The sequence below is a fragment of the Mustela lutreola genome, chromosome 14, assembly GCF_030435805.1.
Source record: "Mustela lutreola isolate mMusLut2 chromosome 14, mMusLut2.pri, whole genome shotgun sequence".
Lineage (NCBI taxonomy): Eukaryota > Metazoa > Chordata > Mammalia > Carnivora > Mustelidae > Mustela > Mustela lutreola.
Genome location: NC_081303.1, coordinates 1813487 through 1828272, shown reverse-complemented (window position 1 = coordinate 1828272; position 14786 = coordinate 1813487).

The following is a 14786-nucleotide window of genomic DNA, read 5'->3' as shown; positions in this document are numbered from 1 at the left end:
TTTATTCAATTCTGTATAGATTATAAAATTATTTTTATTGAATAAATATTTTACATTATATTTTTCCTTTTAATCACAATTATTTTAAATTTGTTTATTGCTTCAGTAGGAGCTTTGGGTTACATATTTAAACCTTTTAATAATTTCTCCTAGGGTCAATTTCATACTACGTCTTCCCTCACCTGACCTTTCTGTTTAGTCTTCTCATCCTGTGAATTCTTCCCATTGTTTTGTGATCTTTGCCTTTGACTCTTCCCCATTATTTTCTGTTGTTTTCCCTGTTATTTTTAGCACCACACCACACTGTTTATTTTTCTTGGACTTCATCTTGGTACCTCTTATCTCTCTTTAAAGCATTCTTCTTTTTAGAAACCAAAAAGACCCACCTTCCCTTCAATGTTAACTGAATTTTACAAATAAAGGAGACTCAGTCAAATCAAGGGCTCAAGGTGCCATCTTCTTTTGAAACTTCATAGCCACTTTGTTCCAGCCCAAAATATTATGAAAGGAAGCATCTTCTGTCCTTCAGCTGAGAATCACTTGTTCATTATGTCCCAGGAACCAAATCTCTTGTTTCTTACATATACAAAGGAGTATCTTCCCTTTAATATCGCATTCTAAAACCTGTTTCATTATCATGGAAGACTCATTTTTTAAACTAAAAACATTTTTAAAATTTTCTGTCCCTGAAATTATATCCCCTGTATGTTAATGCCTTTCAAATTGTAAGCTTTCTGAGCAGGGGCCATGTCTTATTTTTATCTTTTGTTGTAAAACACATGCTAGTGCCATATGAGTATTAAATTACATACATAAAGGATATGTAACAGATTCAGTACCTGCCAGTACAAATAGCTAAATGTCATTACTTTTTTTTTTTTTAGATTTTTTTATTTATTTGCCAGAGAGAGAACAAACACAAGCAAGGGGGGCTGTAGGCAGAGGGAGAGGGAGAAGCAGGCTCCCCGCCTAGCAGAGATCTAATGAGGGGCTCGAACCCAGAGTCCCGGGATACTGGTGAAGGCAGACGCCCAACTGACAGCCATGCAGGTGCCCCTGTCATTACTTTTTTAAAGATTCATTTATTGGGGCGCCTGGGTGGCTCAGTGGGTTGGGCCGCTGCCTTCGGCTCAGGTCATGATCTCGGGGTCCTGGGATCGAGTCCCACATCGGGCACTCTGCTCAGCAGGGGGCCTGCTTCCCTTCCTCTCTCCTACTGTGATCTCTCTCTGTAAAATAAATGAATAAAATCTTTAAAAAAAAAAAAAAAAAAAAAAAGATTCATTTATTTATTTATTTTAGAGAGAAAGTGAGAGTGGACGGTGGGGCAGAAAGGGAGACAAAGAAGCAGGAGCGTGACTTTGGGCTTGATCCTAGGCCCCTGAGATCATGACCTGAGCCAAAACCAAGAGTCGGACCGTCACCTGACTGTACCACTCAGGCACTGCTGCCGTTACTTTTTTTAAAAGTACATGCACCTGAGAGATTAAGATTAAAAGGCCTATTGATGACCTCCGTTCCACCGGAGGGTTTATTCAAGGCATTTTGTGCTCTAAATGATAGAGATTGGATACCTGTGTGTTCCACTTACAACATCCTCCTTGTAATTAATACCTTACCCTTGAGTAGTAACACGTTCTAGTTTGGAAAAGCCATTTGTGAACATGATCTCCTTTGGTTCTGGAAAAGGATCTTGTAGTAGTTCTAATGACTTTTTCCATAAGTAGTGCTGATGCGATGGAAGGGGGTTCAGAATGCGAGGTTTGCCCCTCAAGGCTCTACCTTGTCACTGGGAAAATAGCTTCCTTATGGGTTAGTGGGGGTAGCAGCAACCTGACAGGATTGGTGTGAAGAAATGAAAGAACATGGGGCTCCTGGGTGGCTCAGTCATTAAGCGTCTGCCTTGGGCTCAGGTTATGATCCCAATGTCCTGGGATCCAGCCCCATATTGGGCTCCCTGCTCAGTGGGGAGTCTGCTGCTTCTACTGTCGGCCATTCCCCTGCTGTGCTCTCTCCCTGACAAATAAATGAATAAAATCTTTAAAATAAAAAGGGGGAGAATGAAAGAACATGTATGAAAGCACCTGTCACATTGGAGATAGAGTAGGGGGCTGAGAAATCAATTCCTTAATCCTTCTATTTACAATTAACTTGTAGCTATGAATCTCAAAATTTCATCAAGGGAACTTTTTTTAAATGTTTCAATCAAAATGAAAACAATGGCAGGCTTTTAAACACTTTCTTGCCTTATTTTTATTTATTTTTATTTTTATTTTTATTTTTTGACAGAGATCACAAGTAGGCAGAGAGGCAGGTGGGCGGGGGGGGGGGGGAGCAGGCTCCCCGCTGAGCAGAGAGCCAGGTGCTGGGGTCTGATCCCAGGACCCTAAGATCATGACCTGAGCTGAAGGCAAAGGCTTAACCCTCTGAGCCACCCAGGCGCCCTCTCCCCTTATTTTTAATTTTTATTTTGGAAAGCTTCTGGGGATACAAAGATGAAAAAGTTGTAATTTCCTGCTCTCAAGGAATTTAAAACTGGGTGATAAGTAGAGATGATAATGTAGATGCCCAACTGTATTACAAGAGAGTGTCAGGTACCATTAACCATCTCCCATTAAGAATTAAAAAGCCTTGTGTCAAAGAGAACAAGGGCTTTGGGGAAATCTAAGCGGCTCTCTGAGGGAGATGGCATTTGAGCTGGCCCTGCAAGATCATCTAAATTTAACAAATTTAGAAAGGGAAACTGTGTAGTGGAGAAAAAAGGCCTAAAGTTATGAGGCCCAAATGTGAATCATCAGCAAGGGCTGATTGATGGTAGAGAGAGGGGTGGTGACAAAGTTTGGAATGACAGTTTGGAGTCATTATCTAATGTGTATTAATTGGAGGTGCGGTAACAATCTTATATTCAAGAGATGTAATCTGGCAGCAGAGTATACGATGAATTTTATGGGAAATAACCACCTAAAAGCTCTAGTCCAATGGCCATTTCAAGTGGTTAGGTGTGAGGAAGGCCTTTCTGACACGGCCTTGGGAGAGACAGGATTGTCCAGGTTACTAAGTTAACATTTAAAATGTGTGTCCGTGGGCATCTGGGTGGCTCAGTTGGTTAAGCAACTGCCTTTGGCTCAGGTCATGATCCTGGAGTCCCAGGATCAAGTCCCACATCAGGCCCTCTGCTCATCAGGGAGCCGGCTTCTCCCTCTGCCCTCACCCCTTTCATGCTCGCGCGCTCTCTCTCTCTTAAATAAATAAAATCTAAAAAAAAAAAAAAAGTGCGTCCGTATTTCTAAGGTGGCTTAAAAAGTGTAAATGTCCACCCAAGGTCACGCATCTGTAAAGTGAAGTTGCGTTGGGCTTCTGAATCCCACTCTGCGTTGCACATTGGTTGCTTCGTTCCCTCCCCCGACCCGGATCCCGGCCAGAGGGATGCAGTGCGGGGCCGCCTTAGAACGGCTGAGGGCAGGAGCGTGAGGAGCCCCGAGACGAGCTGTGGCTGCAGGGCGAGGCAAAGGTGGAAGACCAGAGGCCCAGCCTCCCGGGCCCTCTTAGCGCCTGAGGCTCTCGATCCCAAGCCGACCTGCGGCAGGAACCGGCCCCGCCCGGCCCCGCCCGGCCCCGCCCGGCCCCGCCCGGCCCCGCCCGGCCCCGCCCGGCCCCGCCCGGCCCCGCCCGGCCCCGCCCGGCCCCGCCCGGCCCCGCCCGGCCCCGCCCGGCCCCGCCCGGCCCCGCCCGGCCCCGCCCGGCCCCGCCCGGCCCCGCCCGGCCCCGCCCGGCCCCGCCCGGCCCCGCCCGGCCCCGCCCGGCCCCGCCCGGCCCCGCCCGGCCCCGCCCGGCCCCGCCCGGCCCCGCCCGGCCCCGCCCGGCCCCGCCCGGCCCCGCCCGGCCCCGCCCGGCCCCGCCCGGCCCCGCCCGGCCCCGCCCGGCCCCGCCCGGCCCCGCCCGGCCCCGCCCACTGCGTCACGCCCGAGCGTTGGGGGCGTCTGTGCGGGCTCGGGTTCCCCACCCCCAGCGCATGCGGAGGAGACCCGGGCTTTGGGGGCCGAGCCGTGGGTGCAGTTGACCGTTTTCGGTCGCGGTTAAGAAAACGCACATTCTGCCCCAGATGCCGAAATGTTAACAGAAACTATTTAAGACTTAAAATTTATTTTTTATTTTTAAAGATTTTTATGTATTTGACAGACACGGCGAGAGAGGGAACACAAGCAGGGGGAGAGGGAGAGGGAGGCCGCCCCAGCAGGGAGCCCGATGCGGGGCCCTACGGGGAGACCCGGGGTCCTGACCTGAGCGTAAGCCGACGCTTAACCTCGGAGCCCCTCGGGCGCCCCTGGGACTGAGAAGCTGAAAGCCTCTGGGCACACCCGTCCGTGGGGTAGAGCCCGTGTTCCCCGTGTTCTCCACTCAGGCCGCTCCCCCTTCCTCCCGCGACCAGGCCGCTCGGCTGCACCCTGGTGCCCGCGCAGGATGCGGGAAAGCCCGGAGCACCGAGCCGCGGCGCTCCGCGCGTGCTGACGGACTGCGGGCTCGGTCCGCAGTGGGGGATGGTCCGAGCTGGCTTACGGGTGTGCTCTCATCGCCAAGGCCTGCAGTTAACTCCCACTCACAGTCTCTGATCCTCTCTTGCCCACCCTGAGTTCTTCCTGCCATGCTGGTCTCCTTACGCACGAGCCGTCCCATGCCCAGAGTCCGAACTCCGCATCCACTTCAGAAGATGGGGATGTGCGGCTGAGCTACCGGCAGAAAAGACTCCAGCCTAAACAGGGACTCGAAGCGGGAGCTAAAGCAGTCTCAGATGAGTAGAAGCCTCTGGCTTATGCTAGAAGCAGTTTTAAAAAATAATCTCTAGGAGAGCCTGGGTGGCTCAGTGGGTCAAGCGTCTACCTTCGTCCCAGGTCAGGGTCCCAGGGTGGTGGGATCAAGTCCCACGTCCGGCTCCCTGCTCAGCAGGAATTGTGCTGCTCTCTCTCCCTCTTTCTTCCCCCTACTTGTGCACTCTCTCGCTCTCTCTGTCAAATAAATAAATAAAATATTTTTAAAAACTAAAAAATTATCTCTAGAGAAAAGCATTTCCTGTTAAGCCCTTGCACCATACACAGGGTGGAATGGGAAATCACAGACAAAAGGACACCTTAATTCTCCATGAGGAGCCTTCTAAGAAGTGACATGAAATCCCACCTCACAGTGCACAATAAAAATGTACTAATAGAGTTTTCTTGTGCTTGGCGAATGTTTTGGTTCCATGGTCATTTTAACATGATTTAATGATTTTACAAGCATTAGGTGTTTACGGTAGGAAATTTGAGAAACAGCAACACGGTGGTTTGCAGGCTCCTAGCGAGCTTCCCAGGTGTCATGTGAAACTGGCCTTCTGGAGGCCGCTCCAGATTGCCGGGTGGCAGGTTTAATAAGCGAAGGGAACTCACATACAAGGCTTATCTTGGGCTGCTGGAGGATGAGCAGATCCCTGCCCCCACCCACGAGATCTTGTACGTTGACACAGAGGCCTTAACTGGGTTCAGTCCGGTTACTGTCCAGATCATCTCTATATCACATCCCTATTTCAATGCTGTGTCCTTGGGCAGCTGCTGACAGCAGGCAAGGCAAGCAGAATGCACATTCCAAGGACAGGGGAGGGCTGTGGAGCCTCCAGTTGCCAGGGTCCAGCTCACTGTTCAACCAGTGGTCATGTCCTCTCAGTGACCTCCCTCAACAACAAAAAGCATAAGAATAATTACTACTCTTAATAGTTGCCAATTCTAATGCCATATGGATAATTTTTGTCCTCTGGAGGACCCAAGAAGCCACAGTAGAGCAAAAGCAGTTAATAGAACACTTGGTGACAGATCACTCTCAGATCAAATATATAAAACATTATGGTTGGAAATTAATAAATCATTACAAATTAAATACATAATTTAAAAAATCACCGGAGACATAAAGTAACCATGAGTGAGAGTCAGCGGAAACAAAAATTAAGAGTCCTAATGATTTCAGATATTGGAATTATCAGATACAGAGAGTAAAATATGCATAAGATTTTCACTACAAAAGATGAAATCACAAAAAACAAGTAACAAGAGTAACAAAAGTGAAAAGACTGACTGAAAAAACATGAAGATACATCCTAGAAATTAAAAATGGGAAGATTTTATTTATTTATTTGATAGACAGAGAGAGATCACAAGTAGGCAGAGAGGCAGGCAGAGAGAGAGGGGGAAGCAGGCTCCCCGCTGAGCAGAGAGCCTGAGGTGGGGCCCGATCCCAAGACCCTGAGATCATGACCCGAACTGAAGGCAGAGGCTTAAACCACTGAGCCACCCAGGCACCCCTATATAAAAATCTTAAAAAAAAAAAAATTAAAAATAGAAATGCTTAAGTTCAAATTCAATAGAAAATGCCTCAGAAATTGCTGGTGGGAGTATAAATTGGTAAACCCTTTTGAATGGCATGTTTTGGCACTGTCCTCTAAAGTCATCGCTACGCACGTGCTGTGACCCAGCGATTCCGCTCCCGGGTACACACCGCAAAGCTGCATTTTCCCATTTGGCAACTGCTAGACACATGGCTGTTGAGCACTAGACATGTAGCTACAAAGGAGTGAAAATGAATAAACCAGAGCCACAAGCAACAATTTCAATGAATCTTATGAATGCAATTTTGAGTGAAAGAACTAAGACACACAAGCATATATCAATACAATCCTATACATTCAAAAGCAGATAGACTATATTATTAAATCTACATGCATAAGTAGTGACAGTCTAAAAGAAAAATGATGACTATAAAAGGCAAGTATTCTAAGGAATGGAAGAGAGAGATGATTCCTCCAAAACGATTATAATCAAAGAACCTTCACATTACTTCAAGAGGGTAAATGAGTGACGGTGCTTTCATTCTTTGGAGTAATGGAGACAGACAGACCCATTCCTCCTGTTTCCTGTAGTGTACTCCAAGAGTGTTGAAATGTAGATTTCATTTTTTCCTGAGGAAAAACATTATAAAGTGAAAAAAAAAAAACAGCTAAAAGAGGTTATGCTTTTGTCTGACTACAGCAAAAAATGGCTGTTTTATAATGACAGCAATGAAAAAAACATGGTGAAAATGTAAAAAGTGAGCTGTGGGTTTGAAACTATTTCAAGAATGCATCTATTGGATCCTAAAGAAGAAAGAGATGCCAAGAGCAACAACTTGAGTAAGGCTACGGAGAATCAACATGTGTCCTACAGATGGAGAAGTCTGGTGTCACTTTGGAAAAGCAGCCCACCACTGCCAGGTTAAGTTCAAAATTAACTGGAGGTTAATTTCAAAATTCATTTAACTGGGATTCATCAGCCGTGCAGGTGTCAGTCGCTTGCTCCTGTTGTGGCCATCATGATTCTAGGAATGCATTTTTTCACTGATGCCCACTTGGAGAAAGGGGGGTACACTTTATGCTCTTTTAAATTATTTTATACTCTTTTAAAAAAGGGTGAGGGCTGGGAATAGCCTGCCGAGAGCAAAAGGTGAGAACAGGGGCAGGGAAGGAGAGTTAAAACAGAGTGAGTTTGGGAACAGCATGTGTAAGGTTCCGGTTCTGCCCCATGCTTGTAGCCACAGAGCTCTTTGCTGTAATGTTGGTGCAGAGTAAGCAGCAAAAATGTGGGCTTTCTGTGAACGCGGCCGATTCTGTGTCCCCATGTTCTTCTAGGAGAGGCCAAACGACCATTATCTGTATGTTATACTAGGAAAAGGTTGTATAAAAATCCGAGTTGATAAAAAGTCACTAGAGAGCTCTGGAAATAAACAGAAGTTTTATGTTTATTACTGTTTAACGTGCCTCAAGTCATAGTTAAATTGTAGCGTTCATACAATGGCATATTTTACAGAGATACTGCCTTGCCACTGACTGGTTCAAATCAGTATTAAGATTATGGGTGTCTAGCTACTTCAGAAAAGTCTTAAAAATTCTAATGGACATAATTGCTCACTCTATTTTACTGTTTCCTAAAGTGGATTGGTTGTGGGATATTGTAGCCTCCACTGAAAAGGATGCATATTTGGCCAAGTCATGTTCCTTAGTATCTCACAGCATTTCATTTTTTTAACTCCTCCATTCTTTCTCAGATTTATTCTGCTTCACATGATTACATAGTCTTCAAAAAATGAAAATTATAAACACATCTAGACTATAGCCAAGAATAACTGCACTGGTTTATAACTTAGTGACCAGAAGTTTGCCACAATTCTTGGCACTTCTGTTTTCTTCATACTTCAGACTTGGACAGGTAATGTTATTTTCTCTCCCTCAAGGTCTTCAGATTTAAGTGGTAGAGAAAAAGGAAAATAATTCCCAATTCAATGTGATTGTCATTTTTATTATACTTAAAAATATTTTTGGTTGTTCAGAATTAAAATATTAACCCGAATTAAATGTATTCTTAACTCTCCTTTAGTTAAACTCCAGCAGTGTCTGCAGTCAACCAAAGGCAGAGTACACATTCCAACCTGGGGGAAGTTGGAATGGAGGGAGACACTGGGTTCTTATCATGAAAATATTCTATTTCTGGAAATTTTACGAAACCGTATTTTCACATCAACACATTATCGGGGCCCCTCCTTGAGCCACAGAAGGAGCCTGTGCAGGTGAGAAGCCCTAAAATTTATTTAGCTTCACGGTAAATCTTCCTTTGCTTGAGCCTCTCTGTCTCATGTCTTCCTTTCCTGTAGAGTAGAACTCCTTGAAATCCTGCCTGCTGTCTCTCCTTACTCCCCTCATTTTGTTTAGGATCCACCATTCCGTCAAACTGCTGTTAAAACAGTGCATCTCGGTCCTCATTGTATTTGACCTGTCAACAGCCCGTGACACAGTGGACAGGACCTTCCTCTGGTTTTCTGGGACACAACTCCCTCCCGATTCTCTCTCACCAGGAATGTCACTAGTCACTCCTGGGTCTTGTTTCCTGGTTCTTCCTCTTCTTCCTGAGCTAAATGTTGGACCACCCTCAGGCTTCCTTCTCTGATCTTTTCCCTCCTCATCTACATTCCCTCCCTGTATGTCTTCATCCAGGCCCACAGCTTTATTTATTTATTTATTTTAGGATTTTATGTATTTATTTATTTATTTGAGAAAGAGAGAGAACATGAGCTTGGAGAGGGGCAGAGGGAAAGGGGGAAGTGGACAGAGATCCTGACACCCAGGACCCTGGGATCATGACAGCCAAAGGCAGAGGTTCAACCCACTGAGCTACCCAGGGGCCCCAAGTATAATCTTTAAAAATAAACACATAGTTACAAATTCACTATCAGCCATACCATGTTGCATATTTAATGCCTTTTAAACTAATCATAAATGACAAATATGGTACCTGTGAACTCATTAATATCCATATAAATTTGTGAATTTAATTACTATTAAGAGGAAGATTTAAGTCTTTTGATAAAGTAGTGTTTGTTGGATGATAACAAAAATCTGAGAACCATTCCCACAGGTGACCTAGCAATGTTGAGAACAGTGAGATGGTCAGCAGACCTCTAAAGGATGGTACCGAAGGTTCTTGACAGCCTTGCCCTGTCCGATTTTCCAGCTTCACTATACCATCCCACACGATTCTCGAACACACCTGCACTGTCGACATCCTCGAGCAGTCTCAGCTTCTATATATTTGCACAATCCCTGTGCCTAGAATGCTCTCACCCCCATTTTTGTCTCTGATTTTCAACTTACTCACCAAGATTAGTTCATGGGCCACTTTTTATAAGCAGCCTTCCCTACTGTTTCTACATGACCACGTAACACTCAGGTCTGTGTGGAGGTCATTTGTATGTATATATACACTTTAATCGCTTTGAAGCAGGAACATGTTTTGTCATTGTCTCTTAGTACCTAGCACAATACCCTATAGAAGCTCACTGAATTGATTGAATAAAATGGAGGTTTCTAAGTTTTTCTGAGGTTTATATCTTTGGTGGTATGACCTCATGGAAGAAATATCTTTGGGAGATACGGTTTAGATTGCATGTATTCAAAGTTACTGACTAAAGAAAACTCTGGCTTTATTACTGATAAACCTGTGATCTACAGGAATAAAATATATACTGGTGAAGCTCTTAGAAGATGCCAGCCCCTCACGGCTGGTTAGATTTCATAGGCTGCTAAAATTGTCTGCTACGTATGAATATCAACACTTCAGGAAAGAGCCTGTGTCAGTGTGTTAAGGGGTTCCTGTAAGGAGGGCAGGGGAGACTGCCTCTAGAAGTAGAAGTTGCTAGAGTTCAAGTCTTCCTTGGAAATTTCCCTACTAAGTCAGAGGTAATGATGATTTACAAACCATCTGAAGGCTGAGCTTGTGGGTGGGTTAATGAAGAGAAACAAAGGAAAAGCCTCGAACCAGAATGGAGACTACATAAGCCCCAGACTGGGAGAAAAATATTTACAAATTATGTATTTGATAAAAGACTTGATAAAAGAATACATAAAGAATCCTTATGACTCAATGATAAAGCCAATAACCCAAATTAAAAATGGGCCAAATACTTGAATAGACATTTCACCAAAGAAGACATACTGATGGTTAGCAGGTATATGAAAAGTGGCTACATCGGGGAGCCTGGGTGGCTCAGTGGGGTAGGCTGCTGCCTTAGGCTCAGGTCATGATCCCGGGGTCATGGGATCGAGTCCCGCATCGGCTCCTTGCTCGGGCAGGGAGCCTGCTTCTCTCGCTGCCTCTGCCTGCCTCTCTGCCTGCTTGTGTGTACTCGCTTGCTCTCTCTCTCTCTCTCTCTCTCTCTGGCAAATAAAATCTTTAAAAAAAAATGGCTACCTCATTAGTCATTAGGGAAACAAAAATTAATACTAAATGAGTTACCACTATATACCCTTGAGGAAGTTATAATTTTAAAAAGCAGAAAATACCAAACACTGGCAAGGATGTGGATGAACCGGAATTCTCATATGTTTCTGGTAGAACTGTAACAGTACAGCTGCTTTTGGGAAAACAGATTGGTAGTTTCTTAAAACAACCCACCAATTCCACTTAGTAATCTAACCAAGAAGAATGAAAAGGTGTCCACACAAATAGGTAAACAAAAGTTTTCATAGCAATGTTATGATAGTCAAAGTAGAAACAACACAAATGTTCATCAACTGGGAAGTGGATAAGCAGAATCTGGTATTACCCATACAATGAACACTCTTCTGTGATGAAAAGGGACAATAGGAGCGCCTGGGTGGCTCAGTCAGTTCAGTGTCAACTCTTGATTTCAGCTCAGGTCATGATCTCAGGGTCGCAGATCAAGCCTGACTTCGAGCTCTGTGCTGGGCATGGAGCCTGTGAGGGCTCCCTTTCCCTCTCTTGCCCTCCTGCTCATGCTCCCAGGCTTGCGTGCTCTCTCTCCCTCCCTCTCTCACTCTAGAGAAAAAAGAACACGAAAGCACCAAAATACTACTGCTACTATACAATGAATGAACTTCAAAAAACATGATGCTGAGTGAGAGGGGTCAGATACAAAAGACTACGTATTGTCAGAAAGTAGAATGGTGGTTGCCCTCAGCCGGAGAGAAGGGAAAATAGAGAGTTAATGTTTAATGAATACAAGGCTGCAGTGTGGGCAGATGGAAAGTTCTGCAGACAGAGGGGGAAAGTACCCACTGTGAAATATGCCCACAGCCTTTTCCAAAACAAAGGCCTACTCTTCAGGGAAAAAGACAGTAACAGCGTTATCTTATATGGGGATGTGCATTTCCTTAACTCCAGCTCCCTCTAGGCTCTCTCTCCTAAATGTGACGAACGAACGGGAAGGCTAACAAACACGTGTCAAGGTCAGGGACAGAGTACTCCTAAAAGAATGAGATTTAATCATAAGATTATACGATGACTCTCTTCTTACCTTACCACCACACCAATCATGTAATACTGAATTACAACTGAAGGAGAGGCTAGACAGAGTCTCTGAAACAGAGTTCTTAGGGAAGCCCAAAGACGAGAGAGCGCGAAGAATACTAGAGGAATCTGAACCATTTGGCACCTGCAGCTACAGAAAACATTCGGCACAGCCCGTCTCCTAGCCGGCTTAATATGAAGTCTCACACTGAAGTCCTCTTTACCTCATGATACATCATATCCACCTTTCAACAACAAAAATGTTTACAGGTCATGCTAAAAGATAAGAGAAAACACAGCCTGAAGAGACAAAGCATCACAACCAGAGCCTGCTTCTCCCTCTCCCGTTGCCCCTCCTTCCCAGCCCCCAGCTTGTACTCTCTCTCTCTCTCTCTCTCAAATAAATAAATAAAATCTTTTTAAATAGCACATATAGATTAAGGGCACCTGGGTGGCCCAGCCAACTGAGCAATGGGTCTCCTGATTTTGGCTCAGGTCATGATCTCAGGGTATAGAGATGGAGCCCTCCATCGGGCTGCATGCTCAGCCGGGAGTCTGCTTCTCTCTCTCTCTCCCTGAAACCCCCCACCCATGCTGTCTCTCTAAAATAAATAAACAAATCCTTTTTGTTATTGTGAAAGTTTTATTTATCTATTTGACAGAGATCACAAGCAGGCAGAGAGGCAGGCTCCCTGCTGAGCAGGGAAAAACATTCCAGATAGAGACACTCGCACAGATGGGAAAGAGCTTGACAATGCCTAAGGAACAGGGAGGAGGTTGGTTAGAGCTCTTTGAGAATCCTGCATTAGCAAGAAAGTGATAGGAGGTGAGATTACAGGAATAAGCAGAGGCCCAATTATGCAGAACCTTGAAGTTAAGGTAAGGTGTTTGGATTTTATTGTAATAGTGCTGGAAAGTAGAGAGGGGTATAGTGTGACTTAAATTTTTAAGTGTGTTTTGGTTGCTGACATGAACTGGGGTGACCTGTGTTCTTGGGAGGTGTTCACTCTGCATCTGGATTCGGAAGATAAGATGAATCCATTATCAGCTAATGCTAAGTGTACCCTTGCATATCCAAGTTTTGTAATGAGCTTTAACAAAATCGCCAACCTCAGAGAAGAAAGGTATTTAGCCACCACTGCTTTTGGATTGGCATTATAAGGCAGGAGGCATTCACCAGGCATAGGCGAGGAGAAAAAAAGTGAAAAAGTTCAAAGTCAACTTTAAAGTATGTGGTTTTGAAGGTAGTTTTTCTACATTCGTATTCTTAAGAAAATATGAACAGACACAAGGAAACTGTCTATGTCTTAGCTGTAAAAATTCTATTGAAAACCGGGTCTCTCTCATCACTTACTTCCTACTCAAAATCCTACCCAAGAATTTATTTTAAAAACTAATGCCAGGACAACATATTTTTCCTGAGGGACACATGTGACTTTTTCTTTCTCATAAGAGCTTGAGAAAATATACTTTATTTCCTTTTACACTGGCTGCTTAAAATTTGAACTCAACTATAGAAACTGACTCTTAGTGTTAGCACATTGGCATTCTTGTCTCTATCCACTACTCATTGTGTTTAGGACATTACTGAAAGCAGCTTCAGATCTTGAGGGCAGACGCTCCAAGAGAAGGATATAAGTGAGCACAGAGGCCTATGGAGACTTAACCCAAAAGCATTTTTATGACACTCCATTTCCTCACATATATGAATCAGTGGTTCTTTGCTCTAGCGAAGCCCAGAAGAAGACAGGCTCCTTATCACTACTCATCAACACTACGTGCATATCTTAAATAAAACCTTTGCAGCTTAGCTTCCTTTTTATTTTTTTGCTTTTCATGTTCAGTATGTATGTCTGGAAGTCAAGGAACTGAAACATCTAGAACACTGCACTGACAAGAGCGAGCCTTCCCGCATACTTAGTGAAGGGCATTTATGTTCAAAGGTAGGTGGGTAGTCAGTTTCAGAGGGTAGCCATTTATTAGGCAAGGAGACGCCACTTATAAACAGAGGGTTTTCCTGTTAGTGATTTAAACAAGTAAATTCTGTTTGTAGCTTTTCTCAAAGGCCAGCCCTCTGATTCATTTTCTTTTCCATGATAATTTACTGCTGTCAAATCTTTTTCCAGCTCAGGGTTATGAGAGACTGTGAATCATGTACTGAGTAAGCTAGAGAAAGCTAGAGACTCGCAGCAGGAGATCCCTTGGAACTTTCGCCTTCTGGGGTTTGGGTGTACATCAAAAGTGCTGAGCACATGAAACAGGTCCTGAACAAATTTGCTGAACAAATAAAACCAATGATAGTGTGAGCAATTTTTTAAAATTAGAGTGTTTGTTTTAAGGAATGTATACAGGCTAAAAGTGGACTTGTCCTGCTGCTAAAGGTCACAGGCAAACTCAGGCCCTCCAGTTTTGAAGGTGACACACTCATAATAGTAAATTACAGAAAGTCTCAGCTTGGGGGGAAGTTATATTTCCATTATAACTATATCTAGGTAAGAGAGATATCGGATATGAAATATATGTATGTAGTGTATATACGTCAAATCTGTATATCATTTTCATAAAAGTCTCAAATGTCATCTCAGTATGGCGTACTCGATTACTTTATGTAAAATTGCCACCCCACTTTCATAACCCACCCCACACTTCTGACCCCGTCTTGCTCGCGCTGTTTTTGTTCATCATTTATCACCTTCTACTACACAATAGGAATGACTTATTCGGTGTCTTCCAGGGGCCGGTGCGCTGCATGAAGACAGTGGATCTCTAAGGAAAATACTGCCGACATTTTCAAGCAGCTTTTAACTTAACAAAGGTCTAGATGGTAACGTGCTGATTTATTCAATGTGTCGTGCGTGGTGCGCGGCTTGCCCGGGTGTGGCCCGGAAACCGCAGCCGGGCGGGTCCTCCGCAGGCGCCTGGGAGCGCGCC